The following is a 15,923-nucleotide window of genomic DNA, read 5'->3' as shown; positions in this document are numbered from 1 at the left end:
TTTCACATAGCTAAGAAGCAAATTAAGTGTTTTTATTCCCTACTCCTTGTGGATTCGATACCCGCTCACCCGGGATTATTACTTCGACAAACCCGTGCACTTGCGGGACATACACAAGTGGATCTTATCAAGTTTTTGGCGCCGTTGCCGGGGAGTAGGCGTTTAGAGATACTTTGCACTTTGTTTTCTTAGCTATTTCACCATACATTCTATTTCATATCTTCTTATTCTATCATCGTTCTTATTTCTTTTTCTTTCTTTTTGGGTGCAGCTTCAGGTTATGACCCGAGGGAATCCCTCAATATTGATTAAAGGGGATCCCGAGCTTGAATGTACACTTAGAAGAAAAGGGAAAGAGCCTGTGCAAGAACAGTCTAATCTAGCTGATTTGGAAGCGGAAGACTCTGAAAACATGGCAGAACAGAATGAGCAACAGCGAACATTATTCGATTATGCCAGACCTTCAGTGTTGGGGACACAATCGAGTATTGTGCGTCCCCCAATTACAGCTCAGAACTTTGAGTTGAAGCCGTCATTCATCCACATGTTGTAGCAATCCGCACAGTTCAACGGTTTGGCCGATGAGGATCCAAACAGTCATATAGAGAGTTTTCTCGAGGTGTGTGATATGTTGAAGATAAACGGAGTGACGGATGATGCCATCAAGTTGAGAGCCTTCCCATTTTCCCTAAAGGGGAGAGCGAAGCAGTGGTTATACTCATTACCTAGAGCATCGATCACCGCATGGGAGGAGATGGTAGAAGCTTTTCTAGCCCATTATTTCCCTCCTGGAAAATCTGCAAAGCTTAGGAATGAGATCTCATCCTTTGTTCAGTTGGAATTGGAGTCTCTATTCGAGACATGGGAAAGGTTCAAGGAGCTCCTAAGGAAGTGCCCGCAACACGGATTCCCAGAGTGGATGATTGTTTAAACCTTTTACAATGGTTTGAACTCGAGTACAAGGCAACTCTTGGATGCGGCAGCAGGAGGTACCTTAGGTAGCAAGACCCCCAATGAGACCCGTCAGTTGATTGAAGAAATGGGGTTAAACAGCTACGAATGGAATGCTAGGGAGAAGAAGAAAGTGCCGGTCTCCATGAGATAGATGCGGTAACTTCATTGGCGGCTCAAGTGGAGAGTTTGAGTAAGAAGTTAGATCTTCTAACTTCAAATAGAGTGGCAGCCGTGACTAATTGCAACGGATGTGGTGGAGGACATGCTCCCTCCGATTGCCCAATCTCTATTGGTGATGGTTCTTCGGTGGAGAACGTTGATTTTGTAGGTAATGGCATGAGACCTCAAGGAAACCCATATAGAAATATCTACAATTCGGGTTGGAAGAATCATCCTAATTTCTCATGGAGTAATCAAGGTCCACAAAAGGCCATGGGGCCACCGGGTTTCCAACAACAACAACAAGCCCCTCAGGTGGAAAACAGAATTTCAGGTTTGGAAACCCGAATGAGTGACCTAGAGAAGCACTTGACTAGATTTATACAATCTGCAAATACAAGGTTTGAATCAGTCGAGTCTACACTTCGCAACCACACCGCCTCTTTGCATAACCTTGAAAATCAGGTGGGGCAAATTGCGAAGTCTCTCTCCGAAAGGCCACATGGAAGCTTGCCGAGCAATACAGAGACCAACCCTAGAGAGTACGTGAAGGCGATCACTTTAAGAAGTGGTCGTGAGGTTGAAGGTAGGCTTCGGAGTGAGAAGCTAAAAGAACATACACCCGAGGTTATAGAGGTAGAAGAGGGGACAAGCAAAGAGAAAGAGGTGGCACCCCCACCTTTCAAGCCAAGAATCCCTTATCCCTCTAGATTGAAAAATGACCAATGGGATGCACAGTACAAGAAGTTCCTGAGTTTGTTCAAGCAACTCCACATCAATATTCCTTTTGTTGAGGCATTGGCCCAAATGCCTAAGTATGCGAAGTTCTTGAAAGACTTGTTTACTAACAAGAGGAAGTTGGAGGAAAGTGCTTTAGTGATTTTAGATGCTTCATGCTCGGCAGTGTTGCAAAAGAACATGCTGAACAAGAAGAAAGACACGGGAAGCTTCATCATTCCGTGTAATATTGGCAATCTAGGTGAGGAAATGGCATTGGCGGACTAAGGGGCCAGTATCAACGTCATGCCATACACTTTCTTTCAAAAGCTAGGCTTGGGCGAGCCTAGGCCTACTCTGATGACTTTGCAACTAGCAGACCGAATAGTGCGATATCCGAGAGGCATCATTGAAGACGTGCTTGTCAAGGTGGACAAGTACATTTTTTCGGTTGAATTTGTAGTGCTAGATGTCGATGAGGATGCGGATGTACCTTTGATACTTGGGAGACCGTTCTTGCGGACTTCTAAAGCATTGATTGACATGGACGGCGGAGAGCTCACATTGAGAGTTGGAGATGACAAGCTCACATACCGCCTTGCTGAAGCCATGCGGCATTCTCTTGATTTTGATGATACTTTATACTTTCTAGACACTACTGATGAAATTGTTGATGAATACATGCAGGAAATGTTCAATCCGGATCCGTATGAAGGTTTGTTCGACCAAGAGGAGGATTATGAAGAAGTAATGATGCTTGGTTCGACAGAAGAAGTACCATCTACCCCGGGGATCTTGAAAAAAGTGCTTCGAAAAATGAAGAGGGCTAGGAGATGCCACCGGAAACACTTCAAGGCTGTTGGAGACGTACGTGAACCGAAGAAGTTGGACGAATCATTGTCAGGTGGTCCGAAGCCCGATAGTTCACCTTCTACCCTCAAGAGACTTTGCACATCATGCTTTCAAGCCATGGGTAAGAGGGCAACTTTCATTCATGAACCCCCGTAAGGTAAGACAAGGTACGTCAAGCTTAGTGACGTTAAACAATCGCTTCTTGGGAGGCAACCCAAGTGGTTACTGTTTTTCTTAGTTGAATAATGTAGTGTTTTGCATGAATAAAGTGTTAAGTGTTGGTGTCTTAATTTTTTAGATGATTGTGCTGAGATTTCCTTGTGAACTTTGAATATTAATCGTGTGTTTTCATGTCGAATTGGCGAAGTTATGTCATTTGAGCTTTATTCCATGTTTTTCATTGGTAAAACTTGCATATTAGGCAGGCTCTGAGTGTGTGAACATGTTCAGAAATTTTCTGCAGAGCCTGCAGGTTTTTCTAAGGCATCCAGTGAAGACACACGGGCGTGTGGAATTTCCGCACGTCCGTGGATTTGTATTGCGAGCTCATCCAGAGAAAGCACAGGGGCGTGCGGCTGCCCCTGTGAACGACCATGCTACTATCACACGCCCGTGGGTAATTTCCGCACGGGCGTGTGAATTCCTGCAGAATTGGGCAGATTATCCCGAGAGCACACAGGGGCGTGGACTCGCCCCTATGGGCAACCTTGTGAATTACACACGGGCGTGGGTAATTTCCGCACGCTCGTGCGAAATGCTGTAGAGGAGTTCTCCATCCTAAGAAAACAGAGGGGCGTGTGGCTGCCCCTGTGATTTGGTCATGTGAATGTCCACGACTGTGCGGAATTTCCGCACGGGCGTGTATAACACTTGGTATTTTTCTCGGATGTTCAGGGAAGCCACAGGGGCATGCGGCTGCCCCTGTGGGTCGGGCGCACGGGCGTGGGTATTTTCCACAAGCCCGTGTGAGAGCAGTCAGAGTCGAAGCAGTGTTTTCCTGAGAGCGTACAGGGGCGTGTGTGCTGCCCTGTGGCTCTCTTATAATGAGGCGCACGGGCGTGGAAAATTTCCACACGCCCATGTGGATGCACAGAACGCTAAGGAGCGCGAGTTCTTTTTAAAGAAGATTAGTTTCTCACCCTCTTCACTTCCTCTATTCGTTTGGAAACATTCTCACATCAGTCTCCAACTCCATAGCGCCAATTTGGTAGGATTTTTGCGCGGTTTTCCGGCTGGTTCCTCATTTTCTCATTCCATCTCGTCGGTAAGCCCTATTTATCATTTTCTTTGCCAATTCATGTTTTCCATCGATTAATCTGGTTAACAATACTGCGTTTCTTCAATTAGAAAGATGATTTATGCTTAGAACGAAGTAGAAGTATTTTTATGTTGTATTTTTTGATTTTTGAAGCGCGGCCGTGCGGTTTTCACGCCCCGTGGTACCACACGGGCGTGCGGAAATTCCACACGACCGTGTGGATTTCTGCAGCATTATTTTATCAACTTGTTTGATCGATTTTATTTCAAGTTTTGCAGATTATGGCACCTCGGTCGAAGAAGCGAGCTGATAAGAGGCCGCGTGAGTTATCCCCTGAGCCTGTGGGCATGAGTTTTGTGATTCCAGAGCATCAAGTTCGCTATGAGCGCTTGTCGAGACTCCGGTTCGAACAGACTCGATTCCTGGACACGACTATACTGCGAGATCTACTGCAGGGAGATGAGTTCGCTGATGAGGTCGAGGATCTCATTTCAGCAGGTGGTTGGCGGCAGTTATTAACGATTAGAGAGCCAGGCATCTGAGAGTTTGCACTGGAGGTGCTATCATCATTCGAGTTTGACAGATCTTACGCGAGCTTTGACAGTTTGCACACCATTCAGTTTAGAGTATTTGGACACCACCATACCTTGAGCGTTACTCAGTTTTCAGTACGACTTGGCTTGTATGAGGAACCATTCACAGATACGGAGGAGTACGCTCTGTTACCGACTGATTATGCTGGAACCTTGACCCCGCAGAGAGCTTACAGAGTGCTATGTGGTCAGGGTCAGTACGAGCCGGGGGTATCCAAGGCCACGTGCCTTTCCCAACCTGCATACAGATATTTACATGCCATCATGAGTAGGTCGGTGAATGGCCATGGTGATAGCACTGGTGTTCTGAGCCGACAGGAATTACTGTATTTGTACTCGATGGTGCAGCGCGTTACCGATTCACTTAGGGCACATCATGGCAGAGTACATCAGACATCAGAGGCACTATGCTAGACTGGGAGCGATCTTCTCGGGCCCCTACATTATGAGATTAGTGCTGGGCATTGGTCTCTTGGATTCGATTCGCGGGGCCGAGAAGATGAGTATACCTACTCCCCTGAGCCTATAGACGATGAGGTTGATGGGCATGGTCCGCAGGGTTCGGAAAAGGGTTTTTGCTTTAGTGCTACCAGCTCCAAAGATAGCCGAGGATGAAGGTGATGAAGCCGGGGCATCTCAGCCAGCTCCCGAGCCTTAGCCAGCACCGATTGGAGACCGAGGCACCTCCAGTGGCAGAGGAACCACCCCCCGTGCATATGTTTTCACCATCTCGAGCTCAGGATCACTTTGAGAGGCTCGAGAGCGCTTTGGGAGTGATACGGACAGAGGTAGCTGAGGCGCGAGCCGAGATTGCAGAGATTAGGGCTACACAGACCACTCAGTACACAGAGTTCATGGCACATTTCGACGTATTACAACAGATCTTAGAGCGGGACGTCGCCTCATCATTTATCTTGAGGCCGAGGACTCTTCAGGCCCCCTCAATTCCTCCAGCATCCTCATCCCCTACCCTGACAGTGGTGGACCCACCATGTGTGTCTTCACCAGCAGAAGCACCGGACCCCGAGCGCGACACCGACATTTGACTTTATTTTTTTCTGCATTTTCCTTATTTTGCAATCTTTATTTTTAGACTTGTTCACTCAGAAAGGATTTTCCTTCTGAGTTTATTTTCATTTTGCATCTCGAGTTGTATTCATTGTCTATCTTTTATATATACTCGAGTTATTTTGTTTTTATTGAGCTTCACTGAACCCCCTCGTGTATGAGTGCAGATGGTCTTGTCATCATGGGAATTGAGACTTAGTCATGGGCACGGCCAAGATGCTTAGGCACTTGGCCGTGTGAGCTTCACAACCCGTCGGAACACTACTCCCATGGAATTAGCTCCATCAAATGCGACACTAGGAGTCAGGGGAGTATTGTTTTGATTGCTTCTCCCACATTTGCTTTTGAATGATATACATTTTAAGTGAGCTTGCATGTGTACATTGGGGACAATGTACATCTTAAGTGTGGGGGGGAGTTTCATAGTGCACACATCCTTTTTATTGTTCTTGATTGATATACATGCTCACATAGCCAATGGCAGTTCACCTTAGTTGCAATGATTGTATTTTTGAGTTTAGGAGAAATTTTAACATTGAATGTTTTCATGCTCTAGTTCTTGCTTGAATTTCTAGGAATTTTTACCCGATTTACACTCAGTGCACTACTCACTCTTTAAATTCTATTGGAAACTCATGTTCGATGTTAAATGGACTAGTTATAGTTGTTTCTTGTGTTAAATTCTAAAAAAAATAGTTTTATTGTTTATTTGTGCTTGTTGGGTGGAAAGAGCTACCACCTATGAAGTATGAAGCTACTCTCATAAGTTGGATACTAGTTATGCCCTAATGAGAGAAAGAGCTATCTCATAGGATGAGTGAAAGCTACCACTCCGGTAGAAAGAGCTACCACCTTGAAAGTGTGAAAGCCACCTTAGCGGCCGCTTTGGAAAAGGCTACCTTAGAGGATGTAAGAAGCTACTACCATCTTTGAAATTGTTGTCACTTTTGTAGATAAATAAGTCCCTTGTACTTAGAACTTTGAGAAGTATACCTTGGGTTGTTTTGAGTGAGTTCACACACATACACGATTTCGGGTTTATTGTCCTTTTTTATTCAAGTTTTTAGCTAGAGCTTTGAACTTTCATATTTAGTGTTGAAATTTCCCTTACTTGTAGAATGCTCTCTTTGTATACTTTGGTGAACCTAAGGCCAAGCACTTTCAATATTTTCTTCATTGATGCACAGAATGTTTAATTTTTGCTTGAGGACAAGCAAAAGCTTAAGTGTGGGTGAGTTTGATAAGTGCTTGTGCGATATGAATGCGAAGCGTTCATTCCTTATGTTGAGCATTACTTTTCTCGGGTTTTTACACTAATATGTGTGTTTTTATGCTACCTTCATACAGGTAGGGTTGTGAGGCCGAGTATGAAGGAAAGAAGCTAATGTGGAGCACAATGCACTGATTTTGGAGGAAATCTTGCTAAGGTTCAAACACAAAGACATAGGTCGGGTGTGAGATGTTAGAGTGTGTGCCAACCTCCTAGTATTCTAGTTGGCACATCCATTTGGAGGGGCACAAAGACAGTCACACTCGAGCATTCTGACTTATGCACATAGAACATGAGCTCCACCAACTTGTCTATCATTGAAGAAGCAAGTGATCCACGATGTGAACGTGTGCCGTTTGCGTTACCCCCGATGAAAGTATGGATTCGGGAAGCTATTCAGGCCAGATACTGTAGCAAAGTATTGTTACATCATTGTTCACAGCCGGCCGAGAAAACAGGAATTTAGAGAATCCACACGGGCGTGTGGAAATTATACACGCCGTGTGGAAATTCCACTTGGGCGTGTGAAAAATCCAGAGGCCCGTGTAGTCGCTCGATTCCATCCCTATTTAAAGCCGATTCAGCCCCGATTTCAGGATTCTTTTCTCCATCTTTTCCCCAACTTGAGAGAGGGCTTCGGCTAGGGTTTTGAGGGGTATTGGCTAGGGTATTGTGGAGGTTCTATGGCTCAGACATCGTCATTCCTTAGGAAGAAGGTTGGTAGGGGAGCTTCCGTCGAGGCGTATCCTATACCAGACGAGGGAATCCTTGGACGACGAGTAGAGGACTCTCCACAAGACCATCGACATGACCATCGAGGGGGTTTTTCTATGAATTCATTGCTTTTACATTCTATTTCTTTGATTGTACTTAGCTCCATGGAGAGCTAAACCCCTAGCGGGTACTTGGGTATTTGTGAACCCTAGGATGTATTTGTTTCATTGAATCTCTTTATTATGCTTTCAATTATTTGATGTTTATTGTGAGTTCCAACCTTGAATGCTTGATTGTATGAACATTTCCCCTAGAGTGACACTAGGGTTGAGAGTTCTCGTTGGTAACCTTGTGAGTGAGTGACACACCATGAGCGTTAGACAAATCTAGGTTGGAGAGGGTTGAGAGGGTGAGTCGAGAGGTACAGGAGCATCCCCTTTCCCCTCCGACGTGATAGATTCTACCTCAGTTCCTCGAGTTCTTTGCGGCAATAATAGAGTGAATGGTCGAAGGGATGAACTTCCGCTGGGGCTTAGTTGCACATGCAACGGAGTGAAGCGTTGAGGTGATCTTAGTATCTAGGGCTTAATCGTGGTTAGGGATCTTTCACCTGGACCAAAGGGTTAGGTCTATAATTAGGAAGAGATTTATCACTTGGAATCCCTAGAGCTCATTGCAACTCTATGCGAGTGCGAGGTTGAGAGGTTATCTAATCTCTCCTCCGGGACATGTATAGAGTTAGGCATAGTTGACCTTAGATTTGGGACTATGTAATTAAGAATTTCCATGACTCACCATTGCATTGATTAGGAAGTATAATAGAGGGTTCTTGCACTTGAAACAATTATCCTAGGTGGAGCATTATCCGAGTACCCCATCTTTATCGATTGCCTTACCTCCTCCTTTACTCGTGCTCTCTTACTTGTTGTTTTTACTTTTGAGAATTGAATCATTGTCACAATTATCACTACTGATCTTTCACATAGCTAAGAAGCGAATTATGTGTTTTTATTCCCTACTCTCTGTGGATTCGATACCCGCTCACCCGGGATTATTACTTCGACAAACCCGTGCACTTGCGAGATATACGCAAGGGGATCTTGTCAATAATGCGAGAGTAATTAACACAAAAAAGAATAATTCATTCCTTGAAGCATTTCATTTTTCCATTTTAGATTCTATTTCCAAAGTATTGATAAACAACAATTATTTTGCTATGAGGCGCATTGATCACCTCTTTAATTAAATGTTACGATTTGACGGCACTAAAAAAACAAGAAAAAAAGTTATTGAGACTAACCTTCCATTTGGATGGGGGAAATGAATCCTCAGGAATGGGCATCATCACCCCGTTAACCCCATGCTTGTGTTTGGATATAGCCAATAAAAGATTAAAATTCAAATTGAGGGCAATTAGATAGCCCCGGTAGGTTAATCACATTCCTCCCAAAATTGGAGGATTTGGAGGGGAATAACATTGAAAGTATCATCTTTACCCTTGCTTTTCAACTCTCCCAAGTCCCAACATTTTCACTCAATCAAACCAAGACAAACATAGATTGGAGAAGCAATGGTGGCTCGGAAGAACTAGATTGAAGGATGAGTAGTGCCATCTAGTGAAGTTTTGGAGAAGCAACAACATCTTGCAAAGGCTATAACAAAAGATCTCGCATCTTTCTCAATGTAAGTCTATTTTTCCTCTCTTTCCTTTTCCCTTCTTGGTGCATAAGTCTTGAACAAATGTAAAATGCCGATAAGTACCTGCCCTACCTAGCATAAACAACACAAGACCGAAAATCACAATCAACCATTTTTATCTTCAACTCTCAAATTCCAACTGTAAATTAGTTTTACATACAAATAAAATTGATCTCTTGCTTCTATAAAGCCTATGCCTTTCACTTAAGAAGCCTATCTAGTTATTTATTTATTTTAATATTGTTAGAATCCCTTTTATCATCATGATTTTCGTTTTCATAATATTTTTATCCTCGTGATATTTTAAAGTCATTTTTAATGTTTGGCCTGAAATCAGATTTTGTGGAAAAGATTATGCCTAACAAAATAATATTGGTTGTAGAGAACCAAGTTAGTTGCAAATAAGCATGCTTATTTGGTGATTTTGATACCTGTTAATAGGTGTGTTTCTTATTTGGTGATTTTGATGCTTACTTACATTTCATTTTTAGACATCATATGAAATGATTTTTTCCCATGTAATTAGATTTATATAACACATTGGTTCCTACACTTTCCTATATAAATTACATATATATTTCAATATTTTAACTTGACTTGAATATAGTTTAACAGTTTAATAGTTCAATAACTATACTTGGTTCAAAGAACATTTATCATTGCTTATAGTATATAGTAACATATTGCCATTTAAGCTTGAATACATTCAAATAATGGATGGAAATGAAGCCAAGTTAATAAATATCATTCAATTGAAAGATCACAACAAAAGGGCTCCCAATTGACTTTAGTGGAAGCCTATCTTTTGTAAATTGTAACCAGCCCATAAGATAAGTTGAAGTGTAAATAATATTGAATTGATGAACTTGTCAATAAATGTGAATGTATTTAATCAATTAAGTTTCTATTAGTTTTAGAGTTATCTTGATTTCAAATTATTGTCATAAAGTTGTTAAAATTTACTTATATGGAAATTGTCATTTTAGATATGGACATAATGTGGATGAATTTCAAGAATTTCAATAGTATTGTGTGATGTTTGTATGTTATTTTTTTCCTCCTAAATGTGTTTATCACTACATATTCAATAAAGCAACATAATGAAAGAAATAGCATAATCGAACATGAGATAGAGTCTACATCAAACAATATGAATACTTCAGTTATGTTGTGCGTGAAAGCGATGTCTAACTTATTGATAAGATGTGCAAGGATCAAATATGTTTCCATAGTTTGTGCCAATTACTAACAACCACTGGTGGTCTACAAGGCACGAGAAATGTGATGGTCAAGGAGATGGTTGCAATGTTCTTGAATATTGTAGTGCACTATGTCAAAATTAGAGTAATTAAATTTGACTTCATCTTATCTGTCGAGATAGTTAATCGGTATTTTCATTCTTTTTTGAAGTCAATTACTCTTTATCATAGTATTTTATTGAATAAACCATACCCTGCTCAATAGGATTCAAATGACTGTAGGTAGTTTTTGAAGGTAATAATACAAGTTCATAGGTTTTCTTTCCAAAAATCCTAATAAACATTTTGTAAGTAATAACTCATTTTTTTACCCATTTAGAAATATCTTGGAGCACTAGATGGAACACATATTAGAGTGAATGTGCCTAAAGCTAATCGACCAAGATATAGATCAAGAAAAGATGGAATCACTACTAACATTCTCGGTGCCTGCGGCCATGACATGGAATTCATATATGTCTTATCTGGCTGGGAGGGCTCAACCCATGATGGTCGAGTTCTTAGGGATGTAGTCACAAAACCCAATGGATTAAATACTCCAAATGGTAAATAAAATGTGCCCCAATTACTATTAAAATGGTATCTAAAAATAACAATTATTTATCTATCTATTAGGATTCTATTACTTGGTTGAATCTAGTTATGTAAATTGCCCTGGTTTTCTTGCTCCTTTCCTAGGACAATACTATTATTTGACTTCTTGAGCCAATGGACGTCAACCACATACTGCTCAGGAGTTTTTTAATATGAAATATGCTAGTGCAAGGAATGTGATTGAGATGACATTTGGTTTTCTAAAAATTCATTAGAAAATTTTAGCTAGTCCAAGTTTTTATAATATAAAAACTCAAAGGCATAGTATTAACGCGTGTTGCTTGTTTCACAATTTCATTAGAAGAGAGATGGAAGAATTTTAGGGGAAAGCATAAGATGATGTTGATAATATTATAGCTGTTGATCCAATAGATGAGTAATCCCAATTTATACTTGACATGGTTGTAGACATTTTAACACATGGCCATTAAGTTGATTATAATAATAAATATCCGTGTAATCGAAATAAATACTTCTATGTATTAGTCTTTTTTTGGTTAATGCTTGTTTGCTCTTGTAATCATACACTGAACAATTAATATCTAAGTTATGGAAATGAATGAATGCTTCTATGTATAGGTCTGTTTTTAGTCGGTGTTTATTTTTGTAATCATACACAATGCCTATATGTTTATTGTTTTTGTAATCATGCAATTCAATCATGTTTTTATTTTATTTTTTTACTTCTTTCATCTTTTTTTTTTAGATTAGATCTTGAAGTACTTTCCACATATATATATATATATATATATATATTGCATCTATGCCTTATTCTTAGTCACTAAAAATATGTGTTTACTCATACATACAGTTTGTATGGTTAAACCATAAAGCATAATGGCATTTTTTTATCTTACCTGGTACTAAATCTATTGAAGGTTGTTTCTTTATTGGAAGTTGTATTAAAAAAATGCTAGTATTGTTTCAACCATCCATCTTTGTGTAGAAATTTTCTTAAACACCTCTTTGTACTAAATACACTTATATTATGATGCATATACACTTATTTGTTTTTATTAATGGTTTGCATTTAATAATTATTTATTATCATTTGTACAATTACATCTATTTATATATTTGTAACCTTTTCATTTTCTAGATTATGGATCAAAATCTTCTTCAATTAGTTTCATGTATGGAAGCATTTAATGATGAGGAAGATAAGATGAAGATGAAGGACCTTTTAATGATGTCAACTATTGAAGAATATTATATTCGATTTATATGTAAACAACCTTGTACATCTGAATTATTTGGACATACATTCATTCAAGAAAAACTTTACAAGGTATGAGAGACATGTTATATATGATTTAGTAAGAATGGAATCCAATGTGTTCCTTGACTTTTGCAACACTTTGACAGAAAAAAATTTGCTTGAAAATTCTAAATTTGTTACTGTAGAAGAGCAAGTTACAATTTTTCTATTCATAATTACACATAATGAAAGAAATCATGTTATGGCTTAAATATTTCAACATTTTGGAGAAATAATTTCTCACTATTTGAGGAATGTAATAAAAGTAGTATGTTGTCTGGGAAAAGAGATCATATGCCCCCTTATTTCATTTGATATAACTCCTCAAATCTAGTATGACCAAAGGTATTATTAGGGCTGGTAATGGGGTGGGTATGGGGATTCCCATCCCTAATTTAGGGTTTTGGATTTTTTTAATGTTAAGAAAAAAATTATATATATATACATAATTTCCATCGGGTCTGGGATCCCCATGGGGCGGGGAGGGCAATCCTGCTCCCATCCCCATTTCGGAAATGGGGACGGATTAGCCCCCATGCCCCATGCCCCCATCGGGAAGGCAATCGAGGAATCCCTGTCCCCATCGGGTCAGGTCTCTGCAGGGATTAGAGATTCCCCGCCCCATTACCACCCCTAAGTATTATCCATATTTTGAGGTAATATTTTAAATTCTATTAGTTACTTATAATTTTATATTTAATAATACTAAAGTTTAATTCTTTTTATATTACTAATACTACTTTTATATTAGTTGTAATAAAAAATGTATTGGTGTGGTGGATAGATTCCACATTAGTGAGCGAGTGCTAACTGATCAATAAGTACCTTATTGTGGGAAAATATAGAACCAACGCAAAATATTATGTGTACATGTTCATTTGATATGCCATTCACTTATGTGATGCCGGGATGTGAAGGTATAGATAATGGTTTTTAAGTTTTTCTTGAATACATATCTAATCTAGAAATTTATTTTCCTATGCCTCTAATAGGTAACTTCTAGATCGTATTCTAATACATGATCTACTTATTATTCCAATTATGGTATTTCGGTTTTTCCCTTTCTTGTGTAGACTTGTTTATTTCGGCCTTTCCTTGTTCGTTCGTTTGATGTCTTGGTTAAATTCTTTTTGTTTTTAGTTCTTCGCCTCTTGCAGAGAGTTTCGGGATGAGTTTTGAGAGTTTTAAAGGGTGTGTGGGCTGTGTGGCCTCTTATGTGACTGCACAGGGGGCCACACACCTTAGGTAAAAGGGTGTGCGGCCTGGTGTGCTGGCCATACACCAAGCCGCATGATAAACGCCTAAATGTGTGTATTTTATGTGTATTTATGTTTTACTATTCGTGTATAAATTGATGATTTGTTGCCGTTTTTATGGTTTAATTGGTCTTTTTCTTATTATAGGTCTCGAGGATGCCCAGCTGAGCTCGACAACGCAAATGAGAAGGAAAACAACACCAAAAACGGTGTTTTAGAGCATGGTACTATAGCATCATTATAGTAGTTACCGTAGCATGAAGGAGTTAGGAAATGCAAAGTATGGGTTTTGTTGACGGGTTTGCTGACGGCCATGTAGACGCTCATGAACCAGATGAAGAATGTGCAATCTACTGTAGCAGTTTTACTATATCACTTTACGGAAATTGTTTGGCAAAATCTCAAGGCTCTTACATACTGGTTCCTTCACACCCATGAAAGAGGTCGTGAAGCCAACCCGAGAAGGTCTTTAAAGAGGGGTTTTAGGGCTTTTTGACATATCTTCTTCTCCTACCTCCCACCATCCTTCTCCATCTTCCAAATATGTGGTAAAGAAAGCTCAAGAAGACATCCTTAGGTGTGAAAATCGAAGGAAGAGGCAAGATTCGGCAAGATCTCACTTCATATCCCCTTGTAGAAGCTTGTAGGGGGCAAGGAAACCACCCCTTTGGTGGCGTAGTTGGAAGCTCTCCTCGACTTGTCTCTTTGCATTGGCCACTTGAGGGAGTTTTATATTACATTATTTGTCTGCTTGTGTGGATTTTATCATGTATTTCTCTAGTATGAACAACTAAACCCCAAGGTCACTAGGTGTCGGTGAACCTTTGGGGTGAACTTGTGTAGTTTGATGCTTTGATTTATTCTATTGCATTTGGTGTGTTTAAGATTCAAGCTTGGTGTACTTTGATGTATTGATATGCATGAGAACTCTGTATGCCGATTTCTAGGTTGTACTTGGTTGCATGACCATCGCTCTTGTAGTAGACACACATAGCTTGGAAGGGATCCATGTACAAATACGCCATGACCATCGGGTATTTTGTGCCCCTCTAACATTAGGGTTGGACCTTGTTTGAGTATCGACCCTAATTAGAGAATTCCCCCCTTGTAATGCAATCGTAGGAGGATTTGGTCGAAAGATATTCCATATCAATACTCGTATTGGATTAGGGGTCAATTGTCGTGACCATCGGGTTGACCTATCTTAAGAATCTCTTGGTCCAAACCACCAATTGCATGGTAGTTCTAGCATCCTTCTCACTTTAGTAGCCCCAGGGAAATCCACATCCGGGACTAACTTCATCCCTTGATTTTTACCCCCACTTTATCTCGAATGTAGACATCCATCTTAGAGTTCTTTTTATTTCTTTGTAGTTTAGAACACTTCACTCGAATCTGCAGGCTAGACAATACGTGAAAAGAAAGTAAGGGTAGCTCCTTGGGCCCTGGGAATATGACCCTCTTGTGCTTGAACGAGAGGTATTACTTGATGACCTCATGCACTTACGGGTGTTACACCACTGAACCTCCCAGGCAGAAGAGTGTGCGGCCACTATGCGGGCCGCACATGTGCAGTTTGTGTGTTTTTAAGCCCGTTTTAACCCCTTTTTCTTGAGTTTTCTTCTCCCAAATTCCCTCATCGCCTCCTCCTCTCTTCCTCCACCTTTCCTTGGAGATTATGGGCTATTTTTGGAGGATCTTTTGGGCTTGTTTGTGGAGCTTAGAGATCAGTCCGTTGTTTCTTCAAGGTATGCTCTTTTTCTCTCCTTCCTTCTTCTTTGTTTGATTGGATAAGGCTAGGGTTATTTGATTGGTTCAATTTGGAGATTGAACCTTGTTATCCTCCTTGTTCTTTGTTAGTGAAGCTTGAGAAGAGTGTTTGCCTTGGTTTGTTTGGCTTCGATCTAGTGAAATCCTTGGATCTCTTTCTTCCTTGTTTTTGGAGTTACTGTAGCTCCAGTGAGTTCTCCTTGTTTTCTTGGTTCCTTGGATTAGAGGGAGACCTAAACCTTTAGGATTTTATTAGCAACCTCAAGAGTTGGTTGAGCAAACCCTAGAGATAATTAGGGTTGTTTGGTAGATGAAACCAGGGTTTCTTGCTTGGTTTTTGTATTAACAATTGTTGTGTTTTGTTGTGCTTTGACAAAAAGGTGAAGCTTTGGCTTGAGGTAAAGAGTTAGCCGAGGATTAGCATCATGGAAGTGAAATCGTCAAATTTTGTGAGTGGGATTGTTAAACATAGCTTTATTAGAAGAATACCGATAACTATATAT

The 15,923-nt window shown here is 40.4% G+C and overlaps 1 non-coding gene across 1 annotated transcript; it reads right to left on the bottom strand.

Moving 5' to 3' along the window:
* Nucleotides 1-802: 802 nt before the first annotated feature.
* LOC120281582 lies at nucleotides 803-909 on the bottom strand. Its single transcript, XR_005542719.1, has one exon. It is a non-coding gene; the product is annotated as a small nucleolar RNA R71 (small nucleolar RNA).
* Nucleotides 910-15,923: the final 15,014 nt, after the last annotated feature.

Source organism: Dioscorea cayenensis, chromosome 17 (genome assembly GCF_009730915.1).
Source record: "Dioscorea cayenensis subsp. rotundata cultivar TDr96_F1 chromosome 17, TDr96_F1_v2_PseudoChromosome.rev07_lg8_w22 25.fasta, whole genome shotgun sequence".
NCBI classification, from domain to species: Eukaryota; Viridiplantae; Streptophyta; class Magnoliopsida; order Dioscoreales; family Dioscoreaceae; genus Dioscorea; species Dioscorea cayenensis.
Note: the sequence above shows the minus strand (reverse complement) of the source record. Positions and strands in the feature narration are given on the sequence as shown.